The sequence below is a fragment of the Etheostoma cragini genome, chromosome 18 (genome assembly GCF_013103735.1).
Source record: "Etheostoma cragini isolate CJK2018 chromosome 18, CSU_Ecrag_1.0, whole genome shotgun sequence".
Lineage (NCBI taxonomy): Eukaryota > Metazoa > Chordata > Actinopteri > Perciformes > Percidae > Etheostoma > Etheostoma cragini.
In genome coordinates, this window is record NC_048424.1 from 9,379,048 (window position 1) to 9,399,060 (window position 20,013).

Sequence of the window (20,013 nt, forward strand, 5' to 3'; positions counted from 1 at the left end):
GACAAGATAACACATAACTCACAGAATCCATTTAAGTTAAGAACAAACCATTCAAATTATGCATAGAATTGATGCCTTGCCAAAAAATCGAAAGTTAACTATATACTACACGCCAAAGTAATTTGGTGCACATGAGTAGCTTCTTGTATTTCTTTTTTTTGCATTTGTACGAAGTTCTGAGGATGGCTGTTTATAACACTAAGTGTGTGCTGGTAATTTATTGTATGTCAGGATGGTAGATATGTTGGTGCGTAACCAGGAGGATTAGAGTGTAAATGGAGGAGTATAGTGTAGACAGTCAGTCTAAACAGGTATCAATCAGTAAACTTCATGAAGACACTTTCCTTAGTTATCACCATGTCTCCTAGTCTATTATTAAAGTACAGTGGTGTTTTTCTTTGTAGTCACAATGTTCTGTATTAATGATGTGTCAAACTGTGCTTTCTCTCTATTTGAATGATTAATGGGATTCATTTCTGTATTCGTAACGATTTCTGACGTCTGCATTGCTGTAAATGTCGTGGCGTATGGACTTTTCGCTGCATATCAAACTAATGTGTACAAGTGTTTTGTGAACAACTGAATATTCCAGGGATCGCTTTAGTTCACCATAATTGGACAGGCCTTTCATCTCTCGCTCTTGCTGCTTTTGAATATGCATTTCCTCATCTAGGGAGATCAAAGGCAGCATTTACAGATTAAAAAGATGACAGTATGAATGTGTGTGTGTGTGTGTGTGTGTGTGTGTGTGTGTGTGTGTGCGTGTGCGTGGATGCACCCATGGTTTTGTGTATTTGAATACTCATGAAAAAACATCTGAGGGAACACTGATATCAGTCCCCTCCATCCTGTGTTTATCACTTTCTATCTGTTTGTCTTAATCCTTATCCAACTTAAAGGCACAGCATCCATCTTGAGTTATGTCATATCTGAAACACTCTTTTAATTGTGGGGTGTAAAATAGTTGGGTCTTTGGAGCTGTATGAAGTGATTTTGACCACTAGGGTGTAGAAAGTCAGACTGATCTTATGAAATGGTGTATGAGTTATCAAGACGCAAACTTGCTTTTTAGCGTGTATAATAACGCCGTTTGGCCTCCATCGACTTACATTACCCTGTGATTTGCGTGTGAATTTACGCCGTAACGAGTAGAATGAAAGGGCGAAAATCCACAGGAAAGTTGGTCGGGGTGGCGGATGGGTAAAACACAGGACTTTTACCCAGGAGACCCGGGATCGCGTCCTGCGTGTCACTGTTCATAAACTTAACAGTCGCTTTTTTCTTTCACTAAACCCAACCCCGTTCTTTTTTTTCTAAACTAAACCAATTATTCTTTTCTTAAACCCAACCCCCATGTGATGTTTCCAAAACTCAGCCGCCGCTTTCTTCTCGCGATAACACGGCACATGCCGTGTATTTTTACGTTTGCTGTATGCATCATTTACATACATGCAGATCTGTATACAGCGTACACATACAGTCCATGCGGATAGCTCAAAATGCGTACAGATAACACGCCACTTGGCTTAAGAAAGATTTCCCATTGGAGTCTATATATATACACACACACACAGTATATTTTTGTATAAACCAGATTTGGAACCCCAACTCAATAAAAAGAACTGTCCTTTTGGCTTCTCTGATGATTATTCAACCTTGTGCGTGGAGGTGCTTGCCACTGTTTTGAACATAAAGAAAGGTTGGATCGACACTACCAGCAACCCTTTCATATTGCAGGGAGTCGCTTGATTCAGTGTTGATATAACAAACACTACTTAAGGAGTTGTTTCTGTAACTGTGCAGCTGTTGGTGCCTTAAGCTAATTAGCAGTTTTTGTTATGTTGAAAAAGTCTTTAAGAGTGTAAGTGTAATGGATTGTAGAACGACAGGGCGAGTGTAGAGAGGGAAAGTAAGTGAAAATTCTCATTGTCAGTGAGTTGGGTTGCTCAGTAACAGAGATGCACAGTTTGTTCCCTCTAGTTAACGATGACACGTTGCCAGTTTACAAATACAGTTAGAGCCACTGGGCAAAAGCATTTTTCAGTAGTCAGTTCAGATGCAATAACAATCTAAAAGTACTGCTGTCTGTTGATGGCATTGGCCCAGAGTGATGAGTAATAGTCAGAAGTGTTCATATGAAACCTGTTAATGTTATATGTTTAATAAAAGAAAATTGACTCATGAGATGCAATGTCTGTCACTTTTTTTTCTTACTTAATCTTGTTAGGATTTAATCTATACTTGGACTTGCATTAGATGTACAAAGTCTCTGTTTCATGACAGGTATGCTTACTAGCTCATTATTCTCTTATCAATTCAAAAGTTTTATGTGGGGGCCTCATTTCATCATGTTATGACCCAGCATGACTCGCAAAGATCTCCCAGGCATGCAGAAAAATGTTTCACACAAACATTTGCATCCATCTGTGGCTTTAAAGGCAAAAGGCACACTTACATAACATTTGTGTCTCCTTCAGTGCTGTTTTAGGAATGTGCAGCCTCCACGGGGCTGGCCCAGTCTGTGTGTGTTTGCCACTGTTCTCACCCTATCTAACCCCCCTCTTGTCTTCATTTGAGTTACTGATCCATGGCAGACACCACAGAGGCCCAGATGAGAACAAGCAGTGCTCCTTTCCCCTTTCTCCTCATCTCTCAATTTCCTCCCACTCCTCATGCTCGTGTTCTTCGGTGATGGAAGCAGCTGTTGTTTGTTCATTAACTTCTTTTAGGTAGCAGACGTATCCCACAGTGTCTAAGTGGTGTGCTTATGCAATCTCACACAAACACACCAACAGGACACCTCTCTCTTAACATTGTTTTTGCCCAATCATTAGTTGTGTCTAAATCTTTCTAAGTAGACTAATTGAGTTTTCTTTGTCTCACCCATCTTATGACACCACTCCTAAGAGTGGCTTTTGTTTGATCAGTCAGAAGAGAAGAAGAAAAAGATCTTACTGCCAGATGTACATGTATATATTTTTGTTCAGGCTTGAAACGATCTCCCTCTGTGCGAATCGAGCCAAAAAGGAAATGTCAGTCTTTTTAGACCACACGCGCTCTGTCTCTCTGATCTTTAAGTCTCTCCCCACCTTGTTGTCCCTCTTGCAGATTCATTTGAAAAACCCTCTGGTGTACTTGTAAGTGCAAGTTCAAAGCGGTGTCCCCATATTGCCTCCTCAAATGAAAGTGGATTGCATATGCCCTAATCTCCACATTGAGGTCAGGTGTTAGTGTAATGCAAACAGAAACAAAGTTGGACAAGGTTATGTTTTCATCCCGTCCTGTCTGTTTGCTTGTCAGGGTATCTTATATTGTAACAATATCTGCACAAACTTTACTAGGATGTGGAAGGAGTGAACTTTTCTCATTGATTTATCAAGGGGTGTGTGACTTCTGATTAAAAGGCCTGTAACTTCAGATCAGAATTATGTAACACCATCAATCTTTGTGTGCTTCTACACACAAGAGGCAAATCCTCTATAATTGGCCCTGTCAAACACTGTGTGGCCCCTAGAGAGCTCATTTACAGCCTGCCAGTTTTTCTTAAATTTGACAGTGTACTCTGTTCAGAACAGTCCTTTCAGTAATGACTACTGAACAAACAAGTGCTGATTGAGCATGTGCTGATCAGAAATCATCCGAAAAAGTGGGTAGAATGGATTTAATTGTTCATCTCATGGCTCACTTTATGTAAAATCATGAAAATATGTGCACCTCCTAATGTTAAACTGTGGGACTATCCACTTGATAATTAGAATAACTATATAAAAACACTCCATGGCCATATCCACGTCTACAATTTTCCTTTTTTAATCTTTTGTTTTAGTTTTTTTTTTTTTTTTAAACCCTGAGCTCCTCTCTTTTATCCTTTGTTGTCCCACAAACAGTGGAAATGTACTGAATTTTGGAAACCCTTAGAATGCCATTGCCAGGATGTTAACAATGAAAAATGGCTTTGAAGACGCCCATATAACACATGACAGTTGACAGTTGATGTTGTTCCAAAATAGATTTTGCATCACAGCTTTTCATTTAAATGAACTGGCTGTTGAATGTATTCAACAGCTATTCATTTAAATAATTTAGCTGTTGAATGTATTCATGCTTCCATTCTGATCTGATATCTGTGCGTCTACGCGTGTATTGATACCCTTGCTTGTCCTCGTTTGACCCTGTCCCCATGGGAAAGAAAATTATTGAGTTTTAACATGAAAACCGATAACAGCCACTGTCCCATCACTATATGGCATGAAAAGGTGTGTGTGTGTGTGTGGTGGGGTAACTTCAGTTCAAAGAGCAGCAGAGATAAACAACTTTCAATTTACATTTACCCAAAACAGCATCACATAAACAATCCACACCAGGAGACAACCTTTCGAACCCATTAGAAGATAGCGTTTACGTAAACCTATAGTGCTGCAGGTTGTCTAGCTTTATAGGCATGATGCCTGTCTAGAGTATATGACTATACAACTTTCACATTGATATTTAGTGATAATGGCACCTTGTTGTTTCAACTGTTATGTCCCACTGGGTTAATGGGCTCTAAAAACTGATTGGTTGTGAGAGTAATGATCCCTTGTCTCTCTCTTTTTTGGGACTTAGCCCTAAGTGCCCCTTAACGACCTAGGCCACGTCACCGACTTGTCTTCTCATATTCTCGATTAGAGTACGTAAGCGGTTACATTTTTGGGGGGCATCAGGCAGGATACCAAACTGATGTAGGAGTTATTCCAGCCCAGTGAAGGTGATTTACATCTGACAGATTACGTCTAATTAGTAACAGAACCAAGTCGTGTATGTAGTCAAGTGTAGCTAATTAGTTTGATGAATAATTGCTGGAATTTAATGTTAAGAGTTTTGTGTGAAGTGATAAAGCTTATCAACTGCAGACGGATATATCTGCATGAAATCTACATTTCATTACATCTGCATCACCCTGTACCTCAAACAAAAGGAGTTAAAAGTACTCTGATCTGTTAAGGAGTGCTGATGCATTATTTCACTAAGGCATTTACTTAATAGAACATGCCTCAGTAATTGGCCAACCAGTATATCGAACAGCTTTGAAAAATGTTTGTGTTGAGAGCTCAGTAAAACTGCTCAACGCTGTAAGTGACAGCATAGCCCTGAGGCTGCTGGCGATGTTGGTCAACTCCTCTCGAACTCTAGTAGAGGTATGCATGTTGAAAAGAAAAGTGAATACAGTTCTTTCAGGTAGTCCTGATTCCTCCAATGGAGGGAGTAGTAGTACATGCAAGTTTGGATTGGAGTGCGCTATCCTGACTTCATGGTTTACAATTATAGAGTTGGATCTGATCCATGTCGAAAAACCCCAAAAGACAATGAAGAATGTTACATAAGCTGGCGTTATTCCCCCATGTCTGTCAGTGTGAAAGTCAACAGGGAACAACCAAGATCTATGTAAGTGAGAATGGAGAAAATGGGCAAAGATGATTCATTTAAGGATTGGATTTTTTTTTTTTTTTTATGGAGACAACTACAGAACATTGCTTTTGTTACTGATGAAAGGAGACTGGTATCTCTAGAGATGAAAAGCTTTGAGAGAGAAACCATAGGGACCGCAGGACACGCTCTCTCCTGAAAATAAGGTTTCTTATTTAAACCTAATGCCCTCAGTGCTCATCCACAGAAAGAAAATTTAGCTCAGGACTCCACAACTGTGCAAACCATCTTCAGGGAGTGCAGTACCCTAATGGCATTCATCAAAACTGGTAATGGTTTCACAGTGGGAGGCTGAATATGGCACTCCAATCATGTACATGACAATTAAAGTGTTTTAGACAATGGCAAAAAAAGCTCTCCTGCTGATACGACACTCAGTCAAATCTATTCCAAATCTGACGGGTGCACTGGGTATCGGGTTGCTATAGATTACACATGTTCAAATGAGTAATTTCACTCAACAATTTCAAAAATGGTTGACTGAAATAGCAGCATGCAATGGATGTTAAGACAGAGAGAGAGATGTGAAAAAATAAGTTAAGGGAAGCAGTGGATAGGGAAGATTGAAAAACAAATAAAGAGAGAAACTCCAGCCTGAGTCATGCATGAGTGATGGCTGAAGTAATTTAGCTCAGCACAACGAAAACACTGTGATGCTATAGGCCTAGATGGCTCTCCTACAGCAAACAATCCAGGAAGCAATAAGCCAACCGTCAGCCAGTTGTTGTGGTAGTAGTAGCAAGGAGATGGGGGGTGTTGCTCAGAGAAAAGGGCAACCTGGTGAGGTTAGACATCTGACTTACATTACCTTCCCTGAGCAATAAACTAACTGGGAGAAGGATAAGAGAGTCAAAAAAAAGAAAGATGAGTGGGATGAAATAGAGGTGCTGAAAGCGAGAGGTAGAGGAGGGAGAGTGAAGGAAAGAGGAGTTGGAGTTAACAGGAGAAGTGGAGGAAGATGAATATGACTAAGAGAAGGGATGGAAGGTTTATATGAGGGGCAGGGTGCAGAAGCAGGGGTGTGGGGGAAGCACATTGGCCTGGTAACCAGAGACCGCACTGCAATATAAAGAACTCGTCACACACTTAGGCGCCTACTATGTCAGTGTCATCGCTGACTCCTCACTGTCTTGTATCCTCAACACAGCTATTCCAAACTTTTGTGCAGTCACTAAACACCGCCGTAACACATAGTATCAGATACTAATGTTTCTTACCCATCATCTCAGCTCACATTTTATTTGACATTGACTCTGAGCCCAACAGGGATGTGTTAGTTTTCTCATAGGCGTCTTTTTCAGTTTCTGCAGTTTCCAGTCCTCACCTCTGTCGGACCAGAGAAGTTAATTTCAAATTGTTTGCGCTAACAAGTTTCCTCACTGATTCTTCCTCCTCTTGACCCTACTTTCACCTTTCATGAAAATTTGTCTTGTTAAATCCCTCCTCTTTGTCCTCTGTATGTCTTTTCAAAAGTTGTTTTTTTAAAAGCTATTTTTGGGGAATTTTTTTGTTGCCTTCATTTGACTCAGCTTAAGAGGGAGAAACGACAAAAGTCCCCCAGCTAGGCTCAAACTGAGGATGCTGCAGTTCATGGTCAGTGCCTTAATACTTTAGACCACCAGCGCTCCCCGGAAATTCTTTGTTAAAGCAATTTTGAAAACGTTCTCTAATATTAGTAACAGTGACATAGAACCTTTTTCTGAGATGTATAAATCTTTAAATAGAACTTCTGGTCTTTAGAAACGTCACAGCTGTGTTGTACTGTAACAGTGTAGCGGACGGTGTTTGGAAACTCCAGGGTCTTATCGTTCCCCTGAACTGCAGCGCTGTTGTGTGTCCCACCCAGTGGTTCCTCCCAGAGGGGCCGGGCAGGAATCCTGTCTGTGTGATTTTTGGTTCATGGAAATGTGATTAATCTTTCATAAAATCAGTGCAGTGTTTGTTGTCTGCATGCTGCGTGAGTGGTCAATTGTAGTGACATGATATTCTTCATTAAATAGAGACTGACACAACATAGAGGGGAATGTTCGTTTTGGTCTGCGATCCAAACAATGACGCTCTTAGTTGTCATCTCAAAATCTATAAGATCGAGAGAGCAGTTATTTCATCTCTCCACGCTAAAAGCTGAACTTCACCCTGCAGGGCCACTCCAACTCGGACCATGTGAACTCAATAGAAACACTAGCTCTACACAGCTCTCCAACTTAAAAAAAAGGAAAGAGGGGGCCAGTTTTTACGAGCTCATCGTATACAGGGTCTTCTTAGGTCATCATATTTGTATCTAGGAAGGTTTTTTATTCCTTCAGTTGTCTGCTTGAAGGCAAAGAAGAAGGTAAAATACACGGCAGAATTAATAATCATCATGCAAATATATCCAATTCTTTTTTCTTTTTTTTTTTAGAAACCATATTGAGTTGATATAGGGAGTATGTTAAAGAGGATGTGTGGGTGGTAGTGAGGATGTTGATGACTATGTGAGTTCACAGGAAAGTATATGATTATCCAGTGGATTTTGGAACTGTTATCAGAAACTTCAGTGGAATGTTTTTTTTGGTGGAGGTGGGGGCAGAGGAATATTTGAATACACCCGTTCCCATGCTACCTGTTATTCATCTGTCTGTTTCCTCTGTTCTTGAAACAAACAATTAAAATAGAAAGAGAAAAATAACCTCAAGTAATTCCGTCTTGCCTTTTTAACTTAATGTTTCATCTTCAACGTATATGTCTTTTCTGTTCTTTTACTGATATTGTTGCGGTCTTTCTAAGTATTTCTTCATTACTTTTCCCCCCTTCATTCACTTTAGCATATGCTAATTCCTCATCATCTCTATTAATTTCTCTCATCTTGTCCGCTGCTCCAGGCCTTCTTCAATATTATGATGACAGTGCCAGTCATTTTATTTCTTTTCCATCTGTGTTTGGATTAAAATTTCAGATATGTTCAGAGAGTTTATTGCTCTACACATTGTTAGTGCTTTTCTATCATCACTCGGTTTTTCATCTTTTACCCTCCAACTGGGAGGTATCAGTTGTGAGGGTTCATTATTTTGGCATCAACTCCATAACTCCTGTGTTTTTATTTTTCACACCGTGGTCTTCTACAGCGGGAAGCATCACTTTGTTAGCGCAACAGTCTAATTAGTGCAGTCATCTAACCTTTCGAGGGCCCGTTCGTCCCCACCAAACGCAGCAGGTGGCGGGCTTGTGGGATAATTGTACTCCTATCTCTGCTCATTGTGGAGGCGACAGCAGCTTTAGAAGCAATCACGTCACAGGGACTTGTTTTTCCTTCTCTCTCCTGTGGTGTACTGTGGCTACGTGCTGACAGACCACCCACCACAGTTAAGATCTTCAGGTCCCATGAGGCAGAGCACTTCAAATAGTTGTGAGGAGTGGCGAAAAAGAGATGTCCTGCTGGAGGAAAGCAGCGATAAAAGGAAAGAGGGAGGGGCAGAAGAACACTTGTGAAGAGCAGAATGATAATGGCCCTCAGCAGGCCCCTGGTTTTAAAATCCAGTCAATTCAGCAAGTTGATTTTCCACAAAAGAAATGACTGAAAGTTTGTTGTTTAAAAGGGTCTGTTATCCTGGGATTCCTTATATTCAAGACCTCAGTTTCAGCTTTGAACTGTTAAAGATTTAATCCTTAAGATTCTTATGAAACCTAACCCTGTTTCATCCGTTAATGTCCGACGTTTTTTCAGCGATAAGCATTCAACGTATTGACATTGCAGTTACCACTCTATATTAGACTGGGTTAAACCCACCCAGCAATTTGATTTCGTTACGTTTAATTATCATGCTTCAGTTCACAATTTTGCGGGAACCAATCACAAACTGGCTTATCTACCAGGCGCGCTATTGGCGGTTTTAACAAGATGACGATAGAGAAGCAACCAATCAGCTTCTTGTTTACATTCAACACGGCCACTGAACGCCACCGAAGTGCAGCAACCCATTGATGCTTATTGTTGGTCTGATTGGTTGAAGGACTATCCAATTGCGTTCTGAGTCATTTGAACTATGCCTGTTGGTCACACCTCTTGTGCAGAAAATATCTAGAGCTGACTCCCCAGACAAACGCTCAATCTCAAATCTATTGAGCGTGGCTGGGTCTGGTGATAGCCAGACTACCTCTATATAATAGTTTGACTTGTTTCCTTAATTCATTTTTTTGATCCAGCGTGACTGGTTGTAATTTTATCTAATTGATATTTGCCTGCATGTTTACTTTTCACTTCACGGAGAGCTATATTCATTTAACAGAGTGAAACACAAAGTGGCTTTTATTGTTGAGCAGTCACAGGAAATGCAGTGTATTTGTTACTGCCGACCGATGAAACTGTGTAATACACACACAACCCCAAAGCCATTGTGTTCATGTCTTGCACAAGGATTTGCTTCTAAGAGCCTCTGTTTTTACCGTAACCTTAAGGTCATCTCCCAAGAGTCTTGTAAACACACAAAAAAAACACAAAAGGCCCACCAGAATCGATAGCTGATTATCATCGGACAACAGCACACAGCACTTCTAATCAATTTCAATTTCCCTGTTCAGGAGCTTACATATGAATTCAGGAAGTGCTTTTTTTTGCTTATGATTACAAGGTTGTGACTCGGGTCCATTATTGGATCCCTGGAATAAGTTATTTGTGATATGCGTGACCATTTACTACAGTTGTCTTTCTCTAAGGCCAGCTTTGTTACACCAAATGGAGGTCAGCTGTCAATTGAGTGGCAGATATTGCCTTTCTAATGGGCACATTAACAATTTGTAGACTCAGGGACATGCTTTATTGCTTTTCCTCTGCTGTTCACATTGTGCTAATTTCCATTACACTGTACTCAATTTTTCTTTTTTAAATGAAATTATAGCAATTTTAATGGAGTTGGGAGGACATACAGTCTAGATTAGTAAATCCTTCACTCAAGTCGTATGGACAGGATTTTGTAAGATATAGGTACGTCATCCTGGATCTCTGTGAGAAATCATAATTAAATCATAAAAGAGTAAGTTGCTTAAAATACTGAAGTCTTGTCAGCTTGCATATACATATACTCTATATACAGTGGAAATAAGAATTCTACACACCCCTGTTAAAATAGGAGGTTTTTGTGATGTAAAAAAATGAGACAAAGATAAATCATGTCAGAACTTTTTCCACCTTTAATGTGACCTATAACATGAACTATTCAATTGAAGAACAAACTGAAATCTTTGAGGTGGAAAAAAAATAAATAAAAAACTTACCATAACCTGGTTGCATAAGTGTGCACACCCTTAAACTAATACTTTGTTGAAGCACCTTTGGATTTTATTACAGCACTCAGTCTTTTTGGGTAGGAGTCTGTTGCATGTCACATCTTGACATGGCAATATTTGCCCACTCTTATTTGAAAAAAATGCTCAAACTTTGTTATATTGCGAGGACATCTCCTGTGCACAGCCCTCTTAAGATCACCTCACAGATTTTCAGTTGGATTCAGGTCTGGGCTCTGGCTGGGCCATTCCAAAACATTAATCTTCTTTTGGTGAAGCCATGCTTTTGTGGATATGGATGTGCTTTGGGTCGTTGTTGTGCTGAAAGGTGAACTTCATTTTTGGCTTTCTTACGGAAGCTTGAAGGTTTTGTGCCAAAGTTGCTTGGTATTTGGAACTGTTCATAACTCCCTCCACCCTGACTAAGGCCCCGGTTCCAGCTGAAGAAAAACAGCCCCAGATTATGATGCTGCCTCCACCATGCTTCACTTTGGGTATGGTGTTCTTTTTTAAACATATCTTTTGGTATTATGACCAAAAAGTTAACCTTGGTTTCATCAGACCATAACACATTTTCCGACATGCTTTTGGGAGACTTTATGTTTGTTTTTGCAAACTTCAGCCCGGGTTGGATGTTTTTCTTTGAAAGAAAAGGCTTCCGTCTTGATATGAAGAACACGGGAGATTGTTTTCACATGTAGCACACAGCCAGTACTTGCCAGAAATTCCTGCAGCTCCTTTAATGTTGCTGTAGGCCTCTTGGAAGCCTCCCTGAGCAGTTTTCTTCTCGTCTTTTCATCAATTTTGGAGGGACGTCCAGTTGTTGGTAATGTCTCTGTTGTGCCATATTTTCACCACTTGATGATGATGACAGTCTTCACTGTGTTCCTTGGTATATTTAAGGCTTTGGAAATTCTTTTGTACCCTTCTTCTGAGTGATATCTTTCAACAATGAAATCCTTCTGATGGTTTGGAAGCTCTCTGCAGCCCATGGCTTTTACTCTGAGATGAAACTAAGAAAAGGTCAGGAAAATCCTACTGGAACAGCTGAACTTTATTTGTGAATGATCAGAGACACTTTAAATGTTGGCAGGTGTGTAAGTCTTGTATTTAACATGTGTTTGAACGTGATTGGTTAATTCTGAACACAGCCACATCCCCAGTTATAAGAGGGTCTGCACACTTATGCTACCAGGTTATTGTAATTTTATTTTTCAGCCTGAAAGACTTAAATTTGTTTTTCCGTTCTGACATGATTTATCTTTGTCTAATTTTTTTACATCACAAAAACCAGTCACTTTAACAGGCGTGTGTAGACTTTTTATATCCACTGTATAAGGTATGTGTATGTGGTCCAGAGTAGGTTGACCCGTTGTTCTTTTTCTGGTAGACACAGGATATGAAACAAATGCAGGGGACGCAAACATGCTACTGAACAGCACCATTTCGTAAATACTGTCTCATCTACCAAATTATTTCCCTCCATTCATCCTCCTACCTACCATTTAAACTGCGGCTGTGCAATTAATCAAAATTGTAATCGCAATTACGATTTTGGCCCCTAATGATCACAAAAACAGAGCAGATTTATTTTGCACAGAACATTTTTCATCTTAACTCTTATTTTGTCTTGTGCTCTGAAGGGAAAAAAAGATGAAATTTCAAACCGGAAACGTATTAAGGGAGATGTCACAGTTCAAAGAGTTTTAACTGTTTAACTGATTTGTTTAAATGTTTCACTGTTTTTTAAGTTCAATAATTGCAACTCACACACACACACATGCATGCATACACACACACACACACACACACACACACACACACACACGCACACGCACACGCACACGCACACGCACACGCACACACACACACACACACACACAGTACAGTATACACAATCAGGGCCATAATCTTCAGAGAAGGGTGCTTCCCTCCTAACAGGAAGAGGAGTGTCAGTGATAACCTGGGGCACAGGATGTGACTTCATTGGATGTGGCCTATTTGTGAGAATTATAGTGGAATGCTACATTGATTTTTGACTCTGTACATTGCAGAGTAAGGAAATCTGGATTATATGGGATTGAATAAATCTTAAATGATCCAACTGGGGAATAGCTTCTGAGCAATAAATACCATGGTAGATAGGTTTGCAAGTGCAGTTTGGCTCTTGTGCATGTGTGTTTGAAGGGCCATGTTTGTGTTCGTTCACTCTGGTGTTGATTTGCTCCGTTTGTGATCCAGCGATATGGTTGCCCAATTTTGTTTAAACAGTATAGCCTCTGCTCTCTCCTGATATCATCTGGGACAGCATCTGGGACAGTTTTCCCTCTGCCTCCTTTCTTTCAGCTGCTACTCTTTGACTCTTTCACATTTTCCTCTTCTCTCTGTTCTTTTGTTTAAGCCAAAGTGGTTTATAGTGAGACAAGGGGAGCTGTATTTGTTTGAGGATTTGATCAAATACATTTTTAATTCAGTATCCCTGCTCGTCTTTTAGTAGTTTATTTTGTCCAAATTGTTCTCTTATAGTAGTGTCTCTTCTGCTTTGACTTCTCTCAGTGGAAGAATAAAATGCTTATCTTTATTTGCAATTGGTCAGGATGAGTAAGAAAGTAGAAAATGACTGACACGATTTAACAGCTTTTGCAGCATTATGAACTACTTATTTTAATCCTGGTGCACTGAAGTTATTTTAAGCTGCACACCATATTTGCCTTTTATATTACACAAAGATATCTCTGCTTAAAACAGCAATAAACAATTTTCAGACACGTAAAAGCAGCAATTTGAGCTGTAAGCACAACATTGACATAATAAATCAATATATATATATATATATATATATATATATATATATATATATATATATATATATTGTTAAACCTTATTACAATAAGTTGTTATGTGCAAACATTTGCCTGTTTACATCTGGATTCATTTTTTTGTCCAATATTTACTCTCTTTTTTTAGCTCTGTTTTTCTCCCCACCAACCAAATATCTGGCTTGTTAATAGCCAAGTGCTCCATTACGTTCACCAGCTATTTGCTAACTTGCAGTTTGGTGCTAGGCAGGTAGCATGCATCACTTTTATCATAAACTTATTTTTTAACTGAAAACTGCTGCCTGCTGTGATTGGAATGAGGTTAAATAAGAGCAGTGAGAGTGAAAAAAAGAAAGTGGTGGGGGCGATAAAACCTAAATAATGAGCTAAAAGATCCTGAAACACTCCATAATGTCGCTGAGTGATGCCTTTCACATTACACATTTGATCTGTTGTCATTGTATGAATATTAAAAAGCACCTGTCCGTCAGATTCAAAGGCCACTGTAGACAGAAAGGTAGAGCATCCAAAGTTGCGATGGAGAAGACGGAGAGAACAGGTTTGACAGTTGACCTGTACACCGTGTAAATCTTTCAATTTCCAATCAAATACCTTAATCTTTTCATTCCTCTAAATCCTTTATAGGAATTAGAGGCGGATGCACCCCAAAAATTCTCATTCTGGAGTCTCTATTCTCTTATTTTCTTCCCTCTTTTTCTCTGACGTCTTACCATATTCGTTTTGTCTCTTTTGACTCTCCATCCTACACCTTTATCATTTATTTTTCATGTTTTTTCCCCGTCCTCCTCTCGGTATAAGTGTTACTCCGTGGTTCTTGTCATCACTGCCTCTCTTTTCTCATTCAGTCAACTTTTTGTCCTCTCCTCTTTTTGCCGGAGGGACTGGACGCATTAAATTATTCACTTAGTTTAGCAGCCCGACATTTACCCCCACGTCTCCTGCGTGGAGCTCCATATGTGTGTTAGCATCATAATTGGTACCTGTTTTTGTGAATGAAGTGCTTGCGCAAAGTTTAAGAATCAAGAAAATGTACCCTAACATGTTTCACAAAAAGGTTTGATCTCTTCTTTTTTTCCCTTTTTAATCTCATCCTCCACTCATTGTTGAATTGGTTATGCTTGTGTCAGTTGTATCACTTTAAACCATTTAATATCAAATCCTTTGCTGTATAACCCTCAAATAACATATATTTGTTGGCATATGTCCAAAAATGCTGTTTAAGGGCCTTGAGTATGCAAATGTTTTTTAATTAGCTAAGTGCACTTCAAAGTCTTTCTGTTATGAATATGCAACATTGTATTGTATCTTTTTTTTCCTCTCTTGACAGCCATCTGTCTGTGACTCTTTGATGCACACCACATGTCTTCCCTGCTGTTTAAAATGCCAACACACACTCCCACACAGTCTAACAAACACTTCCACATACAGACTTAATGTATAAAATGCATTTTAATTGTATACTTGCATCTCTTTAACGTAGACCTCTGCCCCGACCTCAAAAGAGCTGTTCAACTTAGATGACTACTGAACTGCTGCAGCTTGTTACAGTTCAGATCCCATCATTTGAATACCATCACCCTGCAGAAGACTGCAAAGGTAGAACAAAGGCCAAACGCTTTAAATGAGTCTATAAATAACTATAGACTTGTTTAAAGCATTTGGTCTTTCCTTTGCAATCTTCTGCAGAGTGATGGTATTCAAATAATGGGCTCTGAACTGTAACTGGCTGCAGTAGTTCAGTAGTCATCTAAGTTGAACAGCTCTTTCAAAAAAAGAACTGTCATGGAGTGGTGTATCTGTAGCACATTGAAATGTGTATCTGCCCTGTCCTGACTCCCAGCCACTCCACCATTCTAACCTCCGATTGATTTCTTTTTAGTCTTTTATAAAACAGCCATGTTTTTGTCACCCCTAACTTAGACAGGTAGAACATTTTAGTGGAGCTCTGTTCACTTGGCCCTGTGCCCTCACTTCCGTTTTCATCTTACACTGTGCCTACTTTCTCACATTCATCACTTCCATCTTTTTGCCATTCTTACTTTTGAAATCTAATCCATATTTTACTACAAAATGTCATATGAAGGTCTCTTTTCTCCTCTCTCTGCCATGCTCTCTGCCCATACAGGCCTCAGGAAGTGGGTGTGTAGTGTGTCGAGTTAGTTTAGGGGAGAGAGAGAGCGGTCGAGAGAGGAGGGGAAAGGGAGGATACCGATCAAAATAATAAACAGCTGTGTGAAAGAGTGGGGTGAGTGGCCAGAGAGAACGAGAGCAACAGCGGAAAAGGAGAGAGGGATGTGGACACCAGCCTGGGTAATTGTGTGACCCCCGAACGGAACAAAAAAGCCAAAGAAGAAACGTAACATTTTAAGAAGTTTTCTCAGCACTGAAGGGGGAGAGTGAACAGAATGACAAACGCATCAATCTCTCCTCATTCTCACGACGCAAAGAGAAGATCATCGACAGACATTTGACTCAAAGTGGCCAGCGAGTCAAGCTCCCTACTCAGGATTGCAACGCTGCGTCTTGAAGCAGCTCCCTGCGAACATGTGGCTCCAGAAAGAGAAGAAGGCATTCTTTGACTAAGTGGCCCAGTCATGGCAGTGATTAGAAGGGTGTGATAGAGCGAGACCAGACTGGGGCTGGAGACCTGAGGGGCGGGTAGTAAGGCAGCAGACACTGAGGGGACTCTGTTTCTTTGAGCCTGTTTGTTCAGTGGAATGACAAGGCAACAATGTTCTGCTGGATCTCCTCTTGAACTGTGTAGAGTTGTGTGACTGGAAGGAATAGAGTGCTTTTTATCAGAGTAATTGAGAACAAATACTCCCGCCCTGCCCTGGGTTGGACTGCCGGACATCGTGTAAAAAGCTTCCTTCATGCCCAGAGGGGAAGTGAAAGAAGGATAGCATATCAAAGTTGAAGGAGAGACCCAGACCTGTCCTCAGCCATTCAGAGGTTTACATCAGCCTGCCCGTCCCTCAAGACACAAACAGTTATCTACACTTTGCAGAACTCCACCAAAGATTTGTTGGATTTCTGTCAGAGTTTTAGTGCCACATAACTGGCCAGAGGAACTCAGCTGTCAGCCTCCAGCCTCTCTACCTTGTCAAACCTCCACTGGCACCAATCGTCCCGTTAATCCTAGTCCCAGCTCTGGAGCATGACTGCAGGGTAGCTGTAACCCCCTTTCTCAGCTTGGCTGCCTTTCCTAAGAGGATGCTACGAACATGTGGCGGGAGTGGGCGAGCACACACACCGCCACGCATGCACAAATGCTGCCGAGGAGTGTGTGAAGTGTGTATGTTGCCTGTTTTGGGACTGCACCCCCAATTTGCCCCTCTCACATTTGAAGTTTTTACAAAAGCCAGATTTCTCTGTGGTTGGATTCAGGTCTGTTTGTACTTTGGATTTAGTATTGATCCGAGCCCTGAACTTGAAGGAATCTCTTCTGACCGTATCCCCTGGAGGACTTACCTACAGTACCTGTGCTGACTCCTTGACGACCTTCCACCTTTATGACATTAGGCACATGTAGGCACTGGGGGGAGCGGGAGGAGTCTGCGCACATGCTCCAACATGATTGGTTTGAACTTCAGCTTGCAGGAGCTGCTCAGAAAGCTTGAACAGGTATATATCTACTGATTTTAGGATGCATTTTTTTATGAGAGCTTGCCTGCTGTGATTGGAATGAGGTTGATTGAAACACTATGAATACAAAAACAGTCATCGTTCATTCTCTATCTCCCCTTTTGTTTGTAGTTGTTAACCTAATGTAGTGAGCTTTATGAGGACGGAATCATTAAATGGAATAAACGTCTCTGGCCTTTTTTGCTAGTTATTAGAGTGCAACCATGCAGAGAGAGAATTAGTATACAATGAGACCCAGAATTAGGCCCAATTTGTCAATGCAACCCACAATTATCATGAAAAAGACAGTGTATTTGTGTGTATTTAAAATAGCCACAGCTTAACTTTGTGTTTAATGCTTTGATCCTTCACAAAGCTCTAAGTTGCTCTTGTAACTTCAGTTACCATGGGAGAGTTTGTCACATCCTTTCTGCGCTCTAACCAGCCCAGAGCCAACACCTCTTTATCACTCATTACAGTGTGCATGACATTCAAAACCCATTGATCTTTCTGCTGACACACACCCACACACACACACACCCCCACACACACACACACACACACACACACACACGCATGCTGTTTGAGTCAGTAGCTGATTTGCTTTCAGAAATGCAGAGATGTTTTGACTGTCTTTGCAGTTAGCCGAAAGCTAAAGGCTTGCTTGTCTGTGAGTGTGTGCATGTAGGTGTCTGGAAGTTAAAGAGCTACATTTGAGATCCTTTGCCAAGACTGAAAACCCCATATTGAGTTAATTTCTCTCAACAGTACCTACTATATTGCTGATACTGTGACTTGTGGCACACAAACTTTTTGTAGTGTTTGTGTATGTGAGTGTTAAAGATCAAGAGACAGAAAGTGATCCATGAGATAAGTGCCCCACGATACGTATTGTCAAACATTAACCAGTGGCTCAGTGTAGTCTTTCAATGGGTAAAAGGAAATTAAAAGAGAGCTTTGTAAATAAATATGTGTCTCTGTATGCCCAGACACAGTTGGTGGGCATGCATGCAGGCGTGCGTGCGTGCGTGTGTGGGCCAGTATTACTACTAGTGGAAGTAGAAGTGCTTAAGAAAAAGGAAGCACTTGGATAATGACCTAAAACATAGCCAGCTGGCTTAGTGACAGAATGACTGTCTTTCACTCTTTGTGTGTTCTTCTGTCTGTCTTTCTTCTAACTCTTTCTTTTTCTGCCCGTGTCTCTCTCTCTCTCTCTCTTTCTCTTTCTCTAACTCTCTCTCTCTCACTCTCACTTTCTATTATTCTACTACGACCTTTAAAAGGCATTTGATTTGTGTCAAAAAGCCAGCGGGTGATTGTCCTTGCAGATCACAGAGGAGTGATTTGCTTCAGCCTTTGTGAAATGGCCATTGGCATTCAGACATTTGCAGCACTGTTCCACAGATGACCGTGGCAATTGATAGTTGTTTTGTGTGTAGTCTGATTTTACTGTAGCTGGACTGTATTTGTCCACCAAAAAAACACAGTTCAGACAGTGTGTCTTCCATGTGTTGTACCATATTTGGTGTGTGTGTATGTATGTTAATGTTTCTTTATAGTATTTTTATTTTATTGCATATGCTCTACATTAGTATGTAACTATTTGTCACATGTGTGTGATTTGGTTGGTGATGAACAGACATTTTTTCAGGCATCGATTTGAGAAAGCTGAGAACACACAACGGTTGATCATCTGTTTTCGGAATTGTTATATATTTTTTTTAATAATGCAGAAACTAAAAAAACAGGGCAACAACATTAATTTCATTTTCAAAGATAAGGCAGTTTAACAGTAATTGTAAAATGAAAAGGTTGATTGCATACAGTGATTTCCAATCTGTAATACAGCAATGAGCAGGATACACTGGCAACAACTGCAGCCACCCCAGATAGAATAACTATATATAGAAATATATTTCTTATTACTACCGTTGTAGGTTATAGGTCTCATGACACTTGTCTTATCTATACCCATTTTGTCCCATTTGCAAATTTGTCTTTGTGCTGCAGGCAGTGTTACACTTAATCCATATGGTATTGGAGTATTTTCTTCATCTGCAGTTCAAATGGGTTGAACACAGAGAAAGAGAGAGAGAGAGAGAGAGAGAGAATGGAGCAGTTTTACACATCTAAAAATAAAATATTTGACAGAATCCTCTGCTTGCGTCATATCCCCTTGTGGTTCCACCCTCACACTAATGCTCACACATAACCCTTTGAGATGTGGTTGTGTAATAGAGCTGCCTTGTTAAGAACACACACATACACACACATGGAAAATTATTACTTTGTCACAGAATTGAATGTAGTGGCCTCCTGCAGCCATAACCCACACAATCACAGTATTTTGGAATAGCATTGCAATACACTAGTATTGCATACTTTATCCCAGCATACAATTAGCAAAGCTTTTCTTTGGTGTTGCCCTGGTACAACCTAATGCAGCATTAGTATGAAGGCAGATATTACCTTAGGACTTGCTTGTGGTTGGTGTGGGCTTTCGACAAATGTTAAAGGGTGGAAGTTAAAATCTTATTAGTCAAAGAGTTAAAAAGTACCTCGAGGACATGTCATGAAAATATAAACTTCTCTGCCCTCTGGCAATGTTGTGTGCAATACACTGTGGACTCCCTAAAGATGAATCCTTGCAACAAAATCCAATATTATTTTAATTTCATAAATAATCAGCTGTCACAGCCAAGAACAGGTGATGTGATTTTGTTGTACATTTTCTTTACTGCTGCCCTAGACTGTAAATTGGCTCAGACACTTCTCTGAAAAAGTGTTCACCTGTGACAATTGTTCTTTGTGTGTGTGTATTTGT

General features: G+C 40.2%; 1 protein-coding gene across 3 annotated transcripts in view; it reads left to right on the forward strand.

The window, feature by feature from the left end:
• utrn (utrophin) overlaps positions 1-20,013 on the forward strand; it is a 140,861-nt gene that overhangs the window by 86,344 nt on the left and 34,504 nt on the right. The gene's annotated exons all lie outside the window — the stretch shown is intronic.